The sequence below is a fragment of the Symphalangus syndactylus genome, chromosome 19 (assembly GCF_028878055.3).
Source record: "Symphalangus syndactylus isolate Jambi chromosome 19, NHGRI_mSymSyn1-v2.1_pri, whole genome shotgun sequence".
In the NCBI taxonomy this organism is placed as follows: Eukaryota; Metazoa; Chordata; class Mammalia; order Primates; family Hylobatidae; genus Symphalangus; species Symphalangus syndactylus.
The window spans coordinates 87,277,315-87,292,560 of NC_072434.2; positions in this window are offsets into that span (position 1 = coordinate 87,277,315).

Below are 15,246 nucleotides of genomic sequence, written 5' to 3' on the forward strand. Positions count from 1 at the left end.
GGCCAACAGGGAGACACCCCGTCTCTACTAAAGATAGAAAAAATTAGCCAGGTGTGGTGGCACATGCCTGTAATCCCAGCTACTCAGGAAGCTGAGGCAGGAGAATGGCTTGAACTCAGGAGGTGGAGGTTGCAGCAAGCCGAGATCGCGCCATTGCACTCCAGCCTGGGTGACAGGGTGAGACTCTGTCGAAAGAAAGAAAGAGAGAAAGAGAGAAAGAAGAGAGAAAGAGAGGAAGAAGAGAGAAAGAGAGGAAGAAGAGAGAAAGAGAGAGAGGGAGGAAGGGAGGGGAGGAGGGAGATGGGAGGAAACCCTCAAACCCATCTCCCTAAGGAGTTCTGGGCTGGGGTTTTTAAGGGAATTATAGAAGGCAGGGGGCTGGAAATTTGGGGTTATTGATTGGTTGGGGTAAGGCAGATGAAGTCATCAGGATGTGGAAACTGCATCCTTTGGTGAGTCCACTTCTCGTGGGGTCTTTCAGACCAGCTGTCATTAGTGCCACTGGTATGCAGGACCTGAAGGAATATGTCAAAGGGAAACCCTAATATTTTGTAATGTTCAAAATGTTACCTATACAGCAGTTAAGGGGAGCTACAATCTAGGGTCTATGTGATTCTAGGACAATAGGCACCAAATTGCTCTGAGGAAGCAGTTCAGAGAGCAGGCTGGCCTCATGTTGAATGCTGACTGTGCCCACAGCTGGGTATCATTCCCTTTGCCCCCCACCCCCCCCCGCCCCGCCTGCTTCTTCCTGATTAATTTTATAAAGCATATAGGGATGGTGTCACATTGAGAAGACGCCTGTGATCTGTGGGTCTGGGGTAGAAGCATCCCAAGCAAAGAAAGGAGCACATGCAAAATGCCTGAGGCAGGAAAGCACTTGGCATGTTTGGGGAAAGCAAGAGGCAGAATGGAAGGTGAGGAAAGGGAGAGAGTGCCAGAGGCCAGCTCACCCAGGGACCTATAAGACTTGCAAGGATGTGGGCTTGATCAGAATTGCAACAGGGAGCCGCGGGAAGGTTTTCATCAGGAGACTGACATGATCTGATTTACATTTTTTTTTTTCTTTTTTTTGAGACAGAGTCTCGCTCTGTCACCCAGGCTGGAGTGCAGTGGCACCATCTCGGCTCGCTGCAACCTCCGCCTCCCGGGTTCAAGCAATTCTCTGCCTCAGCCTCCTGAGTAGCTGGGGTAACAGGTGCCCACCACCAGCTAATTTTTTTGTATTTTTTTTTTTTGAGATGGAGTTTCACTCTTGTTGCCCAGGCTGGAGTGCAATGGCACGATCTCAGCTCACCGCAACCTCCGCCTCCCAGGTTCAAGCGATTCTCCTGCCTCAGCCTCCCGAGTAGCTGGGATTACAGGCATGTGCCACCACACCTGGCTAATTTTTTTGTATTTTTAGTAGAGATGGGGTTTCACCATGTTAGCCAGGATGGTCTCAATCTCCTGACCTCGTGATCCGCCCGCCTCAGCCTCCCAAAGTGCTGGGATTACAGGCGTGAGCCACCATACCCAGCATAATTTTTTTGTATTTTTAATAGAGACAGGGTTTCACCAAGTCGTCCAGGCTGGTCTTGAACTCCTCACCTCACTCTTGACTCCACCTGCCTCGGCCTCCCAAAGTGCTGGGATTAAGGCGTGAGCCACCACACCCAGCCGATCTGATTTACATTTTAAAGGGTCACTCTTGCTGCTGTGTGGAGATGATTCTGAAGGAAGAAATGGAAGCTGGGAGGCCAGTTAGTGAAACAGGATACTTCAGGCAGATTACCTGGCTTTGCATCTGCCTTGGCTACAAAACTTACCCAAGGACCTGGGTCTATGTTTTACAATCTACAGAATGGAGACAATGATTGATTTTAATGTCCAAGAGACATTGTTAGAATTAAATGAAATGACACAAGTGAAAGGACTTTGAAAAATACAAAATGTTTTATGCATCTAAGGATTTAGCCACCCATTTCTAATCTCATCTCCCTAAACTGCCCTAAAACACCACATCTGACACTACTTCTAATCCCTTTCAGCTCCCTACTCATTAATTCTTTTGGAGGTGCCATGATGTACTATAACAGAAAACATAGGTTATGGTATATAGTGTGGTGCGACAAATACATAACCGCAAAACATAGTCCCAATTTGCATTACTTGAAATACATGTTTCTATGAAGAAGACTAGTATTTGGTGATCTGTTCTCCAAATAGAAACTGTTTGGATGACCCTAAACACCATTCTGGAAAACATACACACATACACATACACACACACACTCATTTCATACACACATTAATACGTGCAGAACTTTCTTAGAGGCCAGAAAACATTTCAATAAAGAATTCAGAGGATTGGTCTCTTAACCAAAATCCACCTATGTAAAGAAACAATGTAGCAATCAGAAAAGAAGCCATACTATGTTGAAACTAAGCATAAAAATGGACACCGTCAGCCGGACGCAGTGGCTCACGCCTGTAATCCCAGCACTCTGGGAGGCTGAGGCAGGAGGATTACGAGGTCAGGAGATCGAGACCATCCTGGCTAACATGGTGAAACCCCATCTCTACTAAAAATATAAAAATTTAGCCGGGCGTGGTGGCAGGCACCTGTAGTCCCAGCTACTTGGGAGGCTGAGGCAGGAGAATGGCGTGAACCCGGGAGGCGGAAATTGCAGTGAGCCAAGATCACACCACTCCACTCCAGCCTGGGCGACAGAGCGAGACTCTGTCTCAAAAAAAAAAAAAAAAAAAGACACTATTCTCTGTTTTTCGGTCTTCATTCTGAAGGCTCCCTTATATACGTATTACCTAAATGTGTGTGCCTTTTCTCCTTTGAATCTGCCTTTTGCAAGTTGATTTTTCACCAAACTTTGAGACCTTTTAGGGCACCTTGGCCCCTCCTCATCCCTCTCTAGACTGTGAGACCATTCACTGCAACTTCTAACTGCTGCTGGTGAGGGAGGAAGGCAGTGGGAAGGCACGCAAAACTGCATTTCAAAACAAAGGACAAATTCAGACCAGACGAAAACGAAGATAAAAGAGCCAGTCTTTGAATAACATTGCTGTCTATTTCCCCTCCAATGTGCAGAGAGGTAACTGTTAAGAATCTGAAAATGAATCAAACACACTTGCTCAGCAATAAAGAAAATGTAATTGACTTTATATTTCCTGCACTCTCGTTCCAAGTGAGGGGACATGGGAGCAGCTCAGCGAAACAATCCTGTACAATTTAGTTGGAAATGGTGGGCGGATATTAACATAACCCTCTCAGGACAGAGAAGAAGCTGCTAGCCCAACCTCCACCTCCGCCTCCTGGAGTCTGGCCAGGCTCATGCTGCGCTATCCAGATATGTAGAGTGAGCAGCCCACAGGCACACAGCCAAATCCAGAAGTAAGTGAAGTTCAACTTGATGACAGGAAAAGACTGGAAATTCACTTGAAGGGAGGCCTCGGTGACTTATTATGGCCTAAAACATGAGGCCTCAGCAAACCGTCTTTGTCAATGGTCTTTGTGCTCTCTCAGGACTCAGAGCCTTTAGGAAACTGTCCTGCTGGACCCATGTAAGAAAGAAGGACTGCACAGCATTGCTGAGCCTCAAGGAAAACCCTGAGAACACGGCTCCTGTTCAGCAGCTCTGGAAGATGTCTTTGACCTAGCCGTCTAGTAACCCACAAGCCAGTAACCTATAAGCCAGTTCTGCCAGAGATGCCTGTTCAGGGTGACAGTTCCAGGATAATACAACCCTCACAGTCTTTCCTAACATCTGCCTAACTCTGCCTATACAGTGCCCTTCTTCTGTTCTTCCAGAAAACAGAGAATAATTTTCCTTCCGTCCCCTCCCCCGCCTCCTCTCTCCTTTTTCTCTCTCTCCTTTTCCCTCTCTCTTCTCACACAAACACACACACACAACCATCAGTGTTGCAAGCCCTTCAATCTGTCCTTCTCCAAATCCAGGACACCTAATTAAATTCCTCCAGGCTGGGCGTGGTGACTCACGCCTGTAATCCCAGCACTTTGGGAGGCCAAGGTGGGCAGATCATGAGGTCAGGAGATCGAGACCATCCTGGATAACATGGTGAAACCCCATCTCTACTAAAAAAATACAAAAAATTAGCTGGGCATGGTGGTGGGCGCCTGTAGTCCCAGCTACTTGGGAGGCTGAGGCAGGAGAATGGCATGAACCTGGGAGGCAGCGCTTGCAGTGAGCCAAGATCGCGCCACTGCACTCCAGCCTGGGAGACAGCAAGACTCCGTCTCAAAAAATAATAATAATAAATAAATATTCCTCCAAAGAAGAAGAGAAAAACAGCAAACTATCTCCACTAACTTTCTTTACTCCTAGATTGCACATACAGATATCTTGTAAACCCTCATGCCCTCAAAGACAGCATTCATTACTCTGGGCCTGCCAGAATGATCTCAGCCCTTTACAAGGCTAGGGCAAGACTGTCTTCCGAAGTTCTAAGTTCTTGTCTCTGACACACCCTTCATCGCCAGTACTTAAAGAGGCATTGAAAAGTGAAAATAACTCTGAAGACCTGAGAGGCTGATAACTTGGCTACTTTGCAGCAATGTGCCGGCCTGGGGATTCACAATCTGTTTCTTTCCCAGGTCATTTAAAGGGACATATCTCTCAATGAGAAAATGTACCGCTCATGATGTCACCTGAGACAATCATGGGAGGGCAGTGAGTCCTGAGTATTTGTGTCACTCGTGTGGCAAACATTTCTGGATAATGGATCCCATGCCTGGTACTCCTGCCCACCCTCTCTCGATCTATTCCAGCATAGAACAGGGTCACATCTAATGCACCTACAGAAAAGCTCTTGTGTTTAATGTGCTTCTTTCAGTCAATTTCACCGGCATGTAAGAGCCCATTTGGATGACACATGCTTTCCCCTCTACTCTCCGTTCAAAGATGTCATTTCTCTAAATAAAGTTTCAATCAGGACAATACGCCCCTAGCTACTTGGACGCTGTTCCTCAGGCCCTTCTACTTACCCACACCTCCCACCCTGCTTAGCTGACCCTTCCATTCATTTAGCCAGTCGTTCCAAGAAGAATTTTGTGGGCACTTCCTGTGTGGTAAAAGCTGGGCATACCCCGGGTCATGAAAATGAATTATCTCTGCCCACCAGAATCCCAGAGCCTAGCTGGGGAGACAAGTACGAAACTATCATCATAACACAACACCTGTGAAAGAAGACGGTCTCTTGAGATGCTACAGCAACACAGTGATGGAGAAATTACCAACCTGAGTGAGTCAGGAAAGGCCTCTCAGAGAGGGTGGTAAGAGAAATGGTATTTAGCGTGGGACTGAGAAAAGCACAGATGCTTACCAGGTGGAAACAGAGAGGGCGTAAGGAACCAACACTGATCAACAATGATGGGGTCAGGCACTGGGTACTCACCTTGTAGTTCCAGCATCAGACGAAGCCTCACTCCAAGTCCTTAAGACACTTGGCTTAGTCTCTGTACATTGAGAATCACGCACCTGCCCTTTCAGGGAACCTCTCATTTAATTAAGCAGGAAACCAGTACTCGGAGGAGAGGAGCGGCTTGCTCATCGTCGTCCCATGAGCGGTGCCTCTTGTTTTTTGTTCTCCCTGACTCCATTTCCAAATAAAATAAACCCTTTCTTAAAGCATTCTGATTCTTCATGTTAAAGCTTCCCTTGCCGAAAGAAAAGCATCCAAATGCCAAACCCTTGTAGGAAACAATACAGAGGCATCATCTCAGCCAGCAATGTGTGTGTAAGCCATTACTAAATCTCACGGCAGCAATCACACTGGCACAGGCAGAAATAAGGAAAACTTAAATGTAATAAATATGGCTCTTTCTTTTTAGAATCACTAGTACATGTTCAGTAGTAGCCAACTAATATCATTTAGGAAAACGATAGTAGTTCTATCATTTAGGAAAATGACAGTTGAACATCATTATTCAATAATTAAATAGATAGAATACCCATGGCTAGAGCGTCAAGATCTAGAACAGTCTCAACATTGACTCCACGTGAAAACCACCAGGGAAGCTCTTTCTGTAAGAATCAATGCTGCAGGCCAGGTGCGGTGGCTCATGCCTGTAATCCCAGCACTTTGGGAGGCCGAGGCATGTGGATCACCTGAGGTCAGGAGTTTGAGACCAGCCTGGCCAACATGGTGAAACCCCATCTCTACTAAAAATACAAAAACCAGCTGGGTGTGGTGGCAGGTGCCTGCAATCCCAGCTACTCGGGAGGCTGAGGCAGGAGAATTGCTTGAACCCAGGAGCAGAGGTTGCAGTGAGCCGAGATCGTACAACTGAACTCCATTCCGTCTCAAAAAAAAAAAAAAAAAAAAAGACTCAATGTTGCAAAGCAACGAGAACCTGCGTCTGGAGGTGCGGCCTGCGATTCTCCCCAGGTAGAGCTGGCCCTCAGGCAAGTAGAGAGCCAGAGAGCCATGGGTCTTAGAGGACCTGGCCCAGGAGGAAGAAGACCAGCAAGGCCCTAGTCATGGGATGACAATGAGCAAACCACTCCTGTCTGCTAAGTACTGGTTTCCTGATCCGTAAAATAAGGAGAAATCTGGTTGTTTACAAGGTTATCGTCTGAGTCATGGGAGGGAGTTTGGATAGAAATGCTTTATAACTATCAAGAATCCTTTAGAGAAAAGGGAATGGTGTCAATCAACAGCAACCCCTCTAATTGATGTACTGGGTTATGGGGACATGAAGTGTCATGTTGATATTTCTAGTACTTGTTTATCTCAAATGCCTTGGAGGGAAATGGTACATTCATAAAAATGAGCAACGTGGAAGAGTATGTTTGTGGAGGTGAGTTACCAACCTTGATTTTCGTGTGTTAATTTTGAAGTGAAGGTAGAGAGGTCCACCAGAGAGGCAGCTGAACAGGTAGAATATAGCTTGAGAGAAATTAGGACTAAAAATACAGATTGGGTAAATACCTGTGTATAATTTGGGTGAGATTGATACTTGCAACCCATAAATCTGCTGCCTGGGCCAGGCGTGGTGGCTCACGCCTGTAATCCCAGCACTTTGGGAGGCTGAGGTGGGCAGATCACGAAGTCAGGAGATCGAGACCATCCTGGCTAACACGGTGAAACCCCCTCTCTACTAAAAATATAAAAAATTAGCCGGCAGTGGTGGCAGGTACCTGTAGTCCCAGCTACTCAGGAGTTTGAGGCAGAAAAATGGCTTGAACCTAGGAGGCGGGGGTCGCAGTGAGCCTAGATTGCACCACTGCATCCCAGCCTGGGCAACAGAGCGAGACTCCATCTCAAAAAAAAAAAAAAAAAAAAAAAAAAATCTGCTGCCTAAATGTCTTCTGAGCCTTCCAGACTTTCCTTTAATAGTTCAGTAAAATGGCTCCAATTTCCATGTGCAGACCATTTGAGATCAACTGTCCTGGACCTTGACTCTCCAGCCATGGGTGGAGTACTCTATCTATTGACTTCTTGAATAATGATATTCAACTAATATTATATTCTATGGGAAACCCAGTGCTCCCACTAAGATTTTTGTAGATTCCCAGAAAATTAGGGGTGTGGAGTGCAGCTTATGTTTATTACTTTTCCTTCCATTGAATCTTCTATGTCCTTTCTAATTGGTTTGTACTGACTCCCCAAAGCTCCACTAACACAATGTCCCACACTTTTTGTTGGTTTTTTTTTTGTTTGTTTGTTTGTTTTTGAGACGGAGTCTTACTCTGTCGCCAGGCTAGAGTGCAGTGGCGCGATCTCAGCTCACTGCAAGCTCCGCCTCCCGGGTTCAAGCGATTCCCCTGCCTCGGCCTCCTGAGTAGCTGGGACTACAGGTGCGCACCACAATACCTGGCTAGTTTTTTGTATGTTAGTAGAGACGGGGTTTCACCATGTTGGCCAGGATGTTCTCCATCTCCTGACCTCGTGATCCACCTGCCTCGGCCTCCCAAAGTGCTGGGATTGCAGGCGTGAGCCACCACACCCGGCCCTGACCCATACTTTTATTAGGTTTGGCAGTAATGGCAGAAGATAAAACCAAGACCAGGAACAACGTCACCTTGACAGTTGGACATCCCACCCCACCCCATCCTTGGGACATTTCTCCTTGAATGGATTTCTCTGCAGTCCTCATTTGCTTCCCTGTTCGTAGCCCCCTTTCTCCACCCTGCCCACACACTGCTCTCTAATTCTCTGCACGTTTCTGCTTTTGCTTTCAGTCCTATTTCCTGAATTGCCCATGGAATCTCAAAATTCTTCTCTTTATCATGCAGACGAAGTCAGCTCTATCTTGTACTTAATGTCACCCAAATAGGTTGTGTCAAGGAGGCGTTTCACTTTTCTGTCCATAAAAGTGCCCTCAAGCTGCATCGAGTCATATTCTTACAGAAATACCTACCCATAAAACAAGGTTCGCAACTTCTGCAGATGACAAAAGCAGCTGCAGCTATCTCAGAAAAGACATATTTTCCTCCCACAACATAAAGAGAAGGCTGCAGTATTAACAATTACAATAGCAATCAGTTTTTAAGCATAATCCATGTGATGAGGGAAGAAAGAATTCTGATCTGTCTTATAGGCATTCTACTGTTTGACTCTTACAACAAATCCATTTTACAGACAAGGAAACTACAGTTCAGAGAGATTAGGCAATTTACCCAAGGTGACACGATTGCTTGACAGAGACTCAAAGCCTACCATGTCATTCTTCAATGGCTACAGCCTCACCACTGCAGTGTGTGCTGACAAATGTTTAACAACTGGCTCTACAAAGACAAAATCCTTGCTTTGTACAGTGCCAATTCCCACAGTGAAAATATGCCTACCAAGACCAATTTCAAGTTACCAATGTGACATCATTGAATACAGAGCTGGGAAGGGATGGACAGCAGCACATCTTTATAGAGTAATTCCGCCGTACACATAAAATACAATAGACAAAAAACCCAAGAGCATAGATGACAATAAAATGTAGTCCAATCATTAGAAAGTGATGAGTTTGGCCTGGCATGGTGGCTCATGCCTGTAATCCCAGCACTTTGGGAGGCAGGGGTGGGAGGATCACCTGAGGTCAGGAGTTCAAGGTCAGCCTGACCAACATGGCGAAACCCCGTCTCCACTAAAAATACAAAAAGTAGCCAGGCATGGTGGCAGGCACCTATAATCCCAGCTACTCAGGCGGCTGAGGCAGGGAGAATTGCCTGAATCCAGGAAGCGGGGACTGCAGTGAGCTGAGATCACGCAACTGCACTCCAGCCTGGGCAAGAGAGTGAGACTCCATCTCAAAAATAAAACTAAATAAAAATTTTAAAAAGTGATGTTTTACATATTTATTACCTGTTTTAATATGTTAAATAACATAAACATATATAAATAATATATAAAGGCTGTAAGTTTAAGCAATTTTACCTTTTTATAATGGCTAGGTTTCACAACCAACTTGCAAAATTCATGAAAATTTAACAATTGTTTCTAGCAAGCCAATATAAGGCATTTCTAGCACACACACAACTGCTCCTTGTGGGTGCCATAAATATAATCCAGACTTAGAGGAATTAGGGACGGAAATAACGTCAAGACAGAAAGAGAATCAGAAACATGTTACGTGAAAAGAGGGCAAAACAACTCAAGAAGCTGGGGCTGGAGACTGGGAAGGACAAATTTTTTTTTTTTTTTTTTTGAGACGGAGTCTTGCTCTGTCGCCCAGTCTGGAGTGTAGTGGCACGATCTTGGCTCACTGCAAGCTCCGCCTCCCAGGTTCATGCCATTCTTCTGCCTCAGCCTCCTGAGTAGCTGGGACTACAGGCGGCCGCCACCACTCCCGGCTAATTTTTTGTATTTTTAGTAGAGACGGCGTTTCACGGTATTAGCCAGGATGGTCTCGATCTCCTGACCTCATGATCTGCCCACCTCAGCCTCCCAAAGTGCTGGGATTACAGGCGTGAGCCACTGCGCCCAGCCTGGTCTCGATCCCTTGACCTCGTGATCCGCCCACCTCAGCCTCCCAAAGTGCTGGGATTACAGGCGTGAGCCACCGCACCCGGCCAAAGGATAAATATTTCCTTAAGCAATGTGATAGTGTTTGGAGTTTAGATACATTTGTCATGAGTTCAGAATTCAATTCAATAGACAAAATGGTTAGGAAGCACCACGGGGGTGTTTGTTATTGATCATCTTAAAGTTATAAACAAAACCGGAGCCTAATGATGTGTTATAAAGAAAAAAAAACCAGGCTGGGCGCGGTGGCTCACGCTTGTAATCCCAGCACTTTGGGAGGCTGAGGCGGGCGGATCACAAGGTCAGGAGATCGAGACCACGGTGAAACCCCGTCTCTACTAAAAAATACAAAAAATTAGCCGGGCGTGGTGGCGGGCGCCTGTAGTCCCAGCTACTCGGAGAGGCTGAGGCAGGAGAATGGCGTGAACCCGGGACGCGGAGCTTGCAGTGAGCCGAGATTGCGCCACTGCACTCCAGCCTGGGCGAAAGAGCAAGACTCCATCTCAAAAAAAAAAAAAAAAAAAAAAAAAAAAAAAAAACCATGAAATCACAATGAATATCAGTACTCTGGGTTTAGGAAATAAATGCTGGCTTGGTTTGGGGAGCTAGGTATCTTTTTTTTTTTTTTTTTAACTTTATTTTAGGTTTGGGAGTACATGTGAAGATTTGTTACATAGGTAAACACGTGTCATGGGGCTGCTGGAGAGATTATTTCATCAGCCAGGTTTTAAGCCCAGTACCCAATAGTGATAGATCACCCAATAGTGATCTTTTCTGCTCCTCTCCCTCCTCCCACCCTCCATCCTCAAGTGGGATGTTGTTTCCTTCTTTGTGTTTGTAAGTTCTTATCATTTATTCTCCACTTCTAAGTGAGAACAGGCAATATTTGAGAGCTGGATATCTTAATCTACTCCAAATATCTTTTTATTATTTTTAAACATTTTCCAATTGGAACAAGCCTATGAGGATTTCACACAGACTAAAGATCATTTTCCAAGGCTTTTGGCATCACTCCCATCTGGTGTAGGGGGCGGAAACAAAGCACCCCACATACCATTCCTGCTGTCAGAGATTGGGGAACAGAGACCAAGAGAGACTAGTACTATCTAGTTTGGAGACATGAGCCCTGGATTCCAGCCTCTGTTTTTTCACTTATTGACTTTTTAATTTGGGGACAAGTAAATTGACTTTTTCCAGCCTCAGTTTTCATGCCCCCCAAAATACTGATCATCACGACTGGCCTATCTGGCTACTTATCCGCATGATAGCGATGACAATGGTAATCGAAGCCTAAGTACCTGGAATCCAACTCACTTTGAGAAATACTGACTGAGCACATAACTTTTGGTCAGGCAATGGGGCTAAAATCATAAGCAACAGAGACACGATCCCCGCCCGTGAGGAATGTTCAGTGGATTGGTAAAGCAAAGGGTGTTTAGAGAAGCACAAGTCTATGTACCATGTATGCATTTCTTTTGTGATTTGCTGTTCAAGAATATTCTTTGGCAAAACCAAAAATTAAAAAATTACCCATGGACCTCCAGAACTCGCAGGATTTTCTACACAGCCTCCCAAAATCCATTCACTGTGATGCCACCATCAGACTGGATGAGCTGTGTTTATATAATTAAAAGAAAGGGACAGAGTTACACTGAGATAACGATTTTCATAATAAAAAAGAGCCGTCATTAGCACCAGCTTCAAAGCCAAGATAACTTCTCCTTCTTGACAATTTTTTTTATTTTAAGAAACTAAATAGATGGTTTCATCACAAATAGACAGCATATAGAAGATAATTATATGGTGAAATGAAGCCAAGATAAATGCCTAAAGGTTTTTTTCATCCTTCCTTATATGGCTGTTGTTGGCAACAAGGTTAGTTTTAAGTTGGACCCAGGGTATCTCACCTTGAATGTCTGGCTTTCATTTGCATAACAATAAGTTCTGGCTATTGTGCACTCTGTCCAAAAATCTGAAACTCTGTTATTACTGGCTTAATGGCCTGTGTAACCTAATTTAAAATAGGAAAGTGAACTTCAGGTTTTCTCTCTTCAGTTTACTGTGAAGTAGGTTTTAGCGTATCATTGTCTTCTTGCTATCCTTCATCACTTACTGTGTCTCCAAGTGAGTTTGCCACATCGTGAGTTTGATTCAAAGATACTTGGTTAGAATGGCTTAGAAGGACACAAGGGAACACAGTAGACTTCAGATGGGGAGGTTGTGGGCTTTCGGAGGCACAGAAATTTCCATTTCAATCTAGGTTCTACATTTCACTGATGACTCAATGTGATCTTGAGCATGAAGGCAGATATATCTGATCTTTAGTTGCCTCATCTGTAAAATGGGACTAGTGACAGCAGTAGACAGATTCTGTGGGGGCCGCCCTCTCTGCAAACACAGAGGTATGGGTCCCAAGGGGTCATGATTGTACCAAGTAATCTTCCCGCCTGTATTATGTATTAGTCTGTTTTCACACTGCTGTAAAGAACTGCCCGAGACTGGGTAATTTATAAAGGAAAGGGGTTTAATGGACTCACAATTCAGCATGGCTGGGGAGGCCTCAGGAAACTTACAATCATGGTAGAAGGTGAAGGGGAAGCAAGGCAGCTTCTTCACAGGTTGGCAGGAAGGAGAATGAACGCAGGAGGAACTACCAAACGCTTATAAAACCATCAGCTCTCAAGAGAATTCACTCGCTATCATGAGAAGAGTATGGGGGAACTGCCCCCATGATCAACTACCCCCACCCAGTCTCTCCCTTGATGCATGGGGGATTATAATTCAAGATAGATTTGAGTGGGGACACAAAGCCCAAGCATATCACCGCCATATGCTACAACCTGACTCAGCCCGAGGCGACACCTGGCCCGATATAAAACAACTCAATTCTCTTTCCTGGAAATTGGATGCTTGTACAGAAAGGCAGAAACCCGAGAGTCTTTAGTGCAAATAATAATAATAATAACAATGCAAACACAGATAGGGTTTACTGTGTACCAAACACTGTTTAAGCACTCTTTTCTATTAACTTGTTTACATCCTCAGAACACATCTATGTACTATGTACTAGTAATATTATCACCTTTGCTTACAGATGAGGAAACTGGGACCAGAAAGTTGGAATTGTAGTAACACATTCATAGTAACCTTTGGGGAGAAGATGTACAAAGTCCTGCCGCTCAGGTCCCTGGGGTTGCCCAGGCTCTGACCCTTCCTGAATCTTGTGGTCCAGCTGTTGGGATTCTATGGGAGACCTTAATGCTCCCTGAAAAAACGCCTCTGGCTAAAGTTGGCCAAAGTCAAGTTGTTTGCAAACTATATAAGATTGTGTGCAAACAAAAATTATAAAATATTTATGAATGCAATACTAACCACTATGGTTTTTAGAAATACCTTAGGTAAAGCTGCTAACAAGGGGCCTAGCATAGGTACAGGAGAGATTCTAGAAAAATTTTAGCACTGAACCATCACAACTATCCAAGGTCCTCTAGTCCCCATAGAGTAGACCCTTGGGATATAGCTATAATACCACCAATAATAATCATTGTTGAAAGATTCTTCTGTGCTTGACACTGTGCTATGGGCTTTGCTTGCATTATCTCATTTGATTCCTACAAAGCCTCTGTAAGGTAAGTACTTCCCTTCTCTCTATTTCAGGTGTGGAAAAACACAAGTCTGATTCCCTTCATCACTCCCCTTCCTCACCCCTGAGTGGAAGCAGAGTCTAACTTAGTATGATAGCGACAGATTCTGTGAATGTTAATGTCTGTGAGGATCTGACCAACATCAGCAAGAAAAGTTGGCTTATCTTGCAGATGCTCCAATTTACAGAATGGAAAAGCCTTAAGGCCTCTCTGACCTACAGTGTCTGAATCTAGAAACGCTGGTCATCAAGATGGGAGGCACCTGCTAGAGGGAGCTGGGACTCTTAGGTGCAAAGAGTGGACCGAGGAAGAGAAAAGATCAGAGGAAGAAGACAGGGAGAGAAGGGGCTCCCCAATGCTGCTGAAGTCCAGCCTGGGGACTTGATCGAGAAAGAAGGGGAATCCCGTGGATGCTGAGGTACCCATTGTCTGTCAAAGCCAAGGTGGTTTCCTAACCAATCATGAACATGACCTGTGAGACACCATGGGCAGTGTTAGGGGTTTCCATACAAATGAGGACACTTTAGCCGAGAGATGTTAAGTGATCTGTTCACAGTCACACAGCCAGGGTTGGTAGAGGCAGAATTGGAACCCGGGCTGTCTGATTCTGGAGTCCACGTTCCTCACCCACTATTCTACACTGCACCCTCTTTGGCTAGACAGAACTACAGGTTGTTCTGGGTTTCACACCTTGGAGCTTTATTTGACCTGCATTTATTCACATCAATCCCCAAAACCTTTTTGAAATCCCCTCAAAGCCATGCTCAAATACCACCTTTTCCAGACTCTCCAGCCTCAGCACCACTCTCTCTTCCTGACCCCCAAATGTCTGTGCCCTCCCCCAAAATTCATATGTTACAATCCTAACTCCCAAAGTGATGGCACTAGGAGGTGGGGCCTTTAGGAGGTAATTAGGTCTTGAGGACAGAGCCCTCATGAATGGGATTTGTGTCCTTATAAAAGAGACCCCGAAGAGGCCATTCCACCATGTGAGGACACAGAGAGAAGGCATCATCTATGAACCAGAAATTGAGCACCCACCAAACACCAACTCTACTGGCACCTTGGTCTTGGATTTCCCAGGCTCTAAAAGTGAAAAATAAATGTCTGTTTTTTATAAGCCACCCAGTTTAAGATACTTTTGTTAATTTTGTTAATTTTCTACTTTTTTTTTGTAGAGATGGAGTCTTGCTATGTTGCCCAGGCTAGTCTCAAACTTCTGGGCTCAAGGGATCCCCAGGCTCAGGCTCCTGAGTAGCTGGGACTCAGCCATGCCACCACAGCTAGCTAAGGTATTTTTGTTATAGCAGCCCAAACTGCCTAAGACATCCCACAGCACTTTACCTCCCTAAACCTCATAAAATGAATTCTGCTTGGCATGAGAGCTAGGTGGATGTGTCTCATCTCCCCTACTAATTGAGGTCCTCAAGGGCAGAGGTATTTTATACATTTTCTACTTCCTCCAACTCTATCCCAACACACACACCACCACTGTCACCACCAGGACAGTGCCCTGCACTTGGCACTCAAGAAACAGGTATTGAAGGAGGCAGATATTCAGAGATTTCAAACAACCACAAACACACCACAGGCTCAGAGAAAATGTCGAGGTCAGTATCTGCTCCTG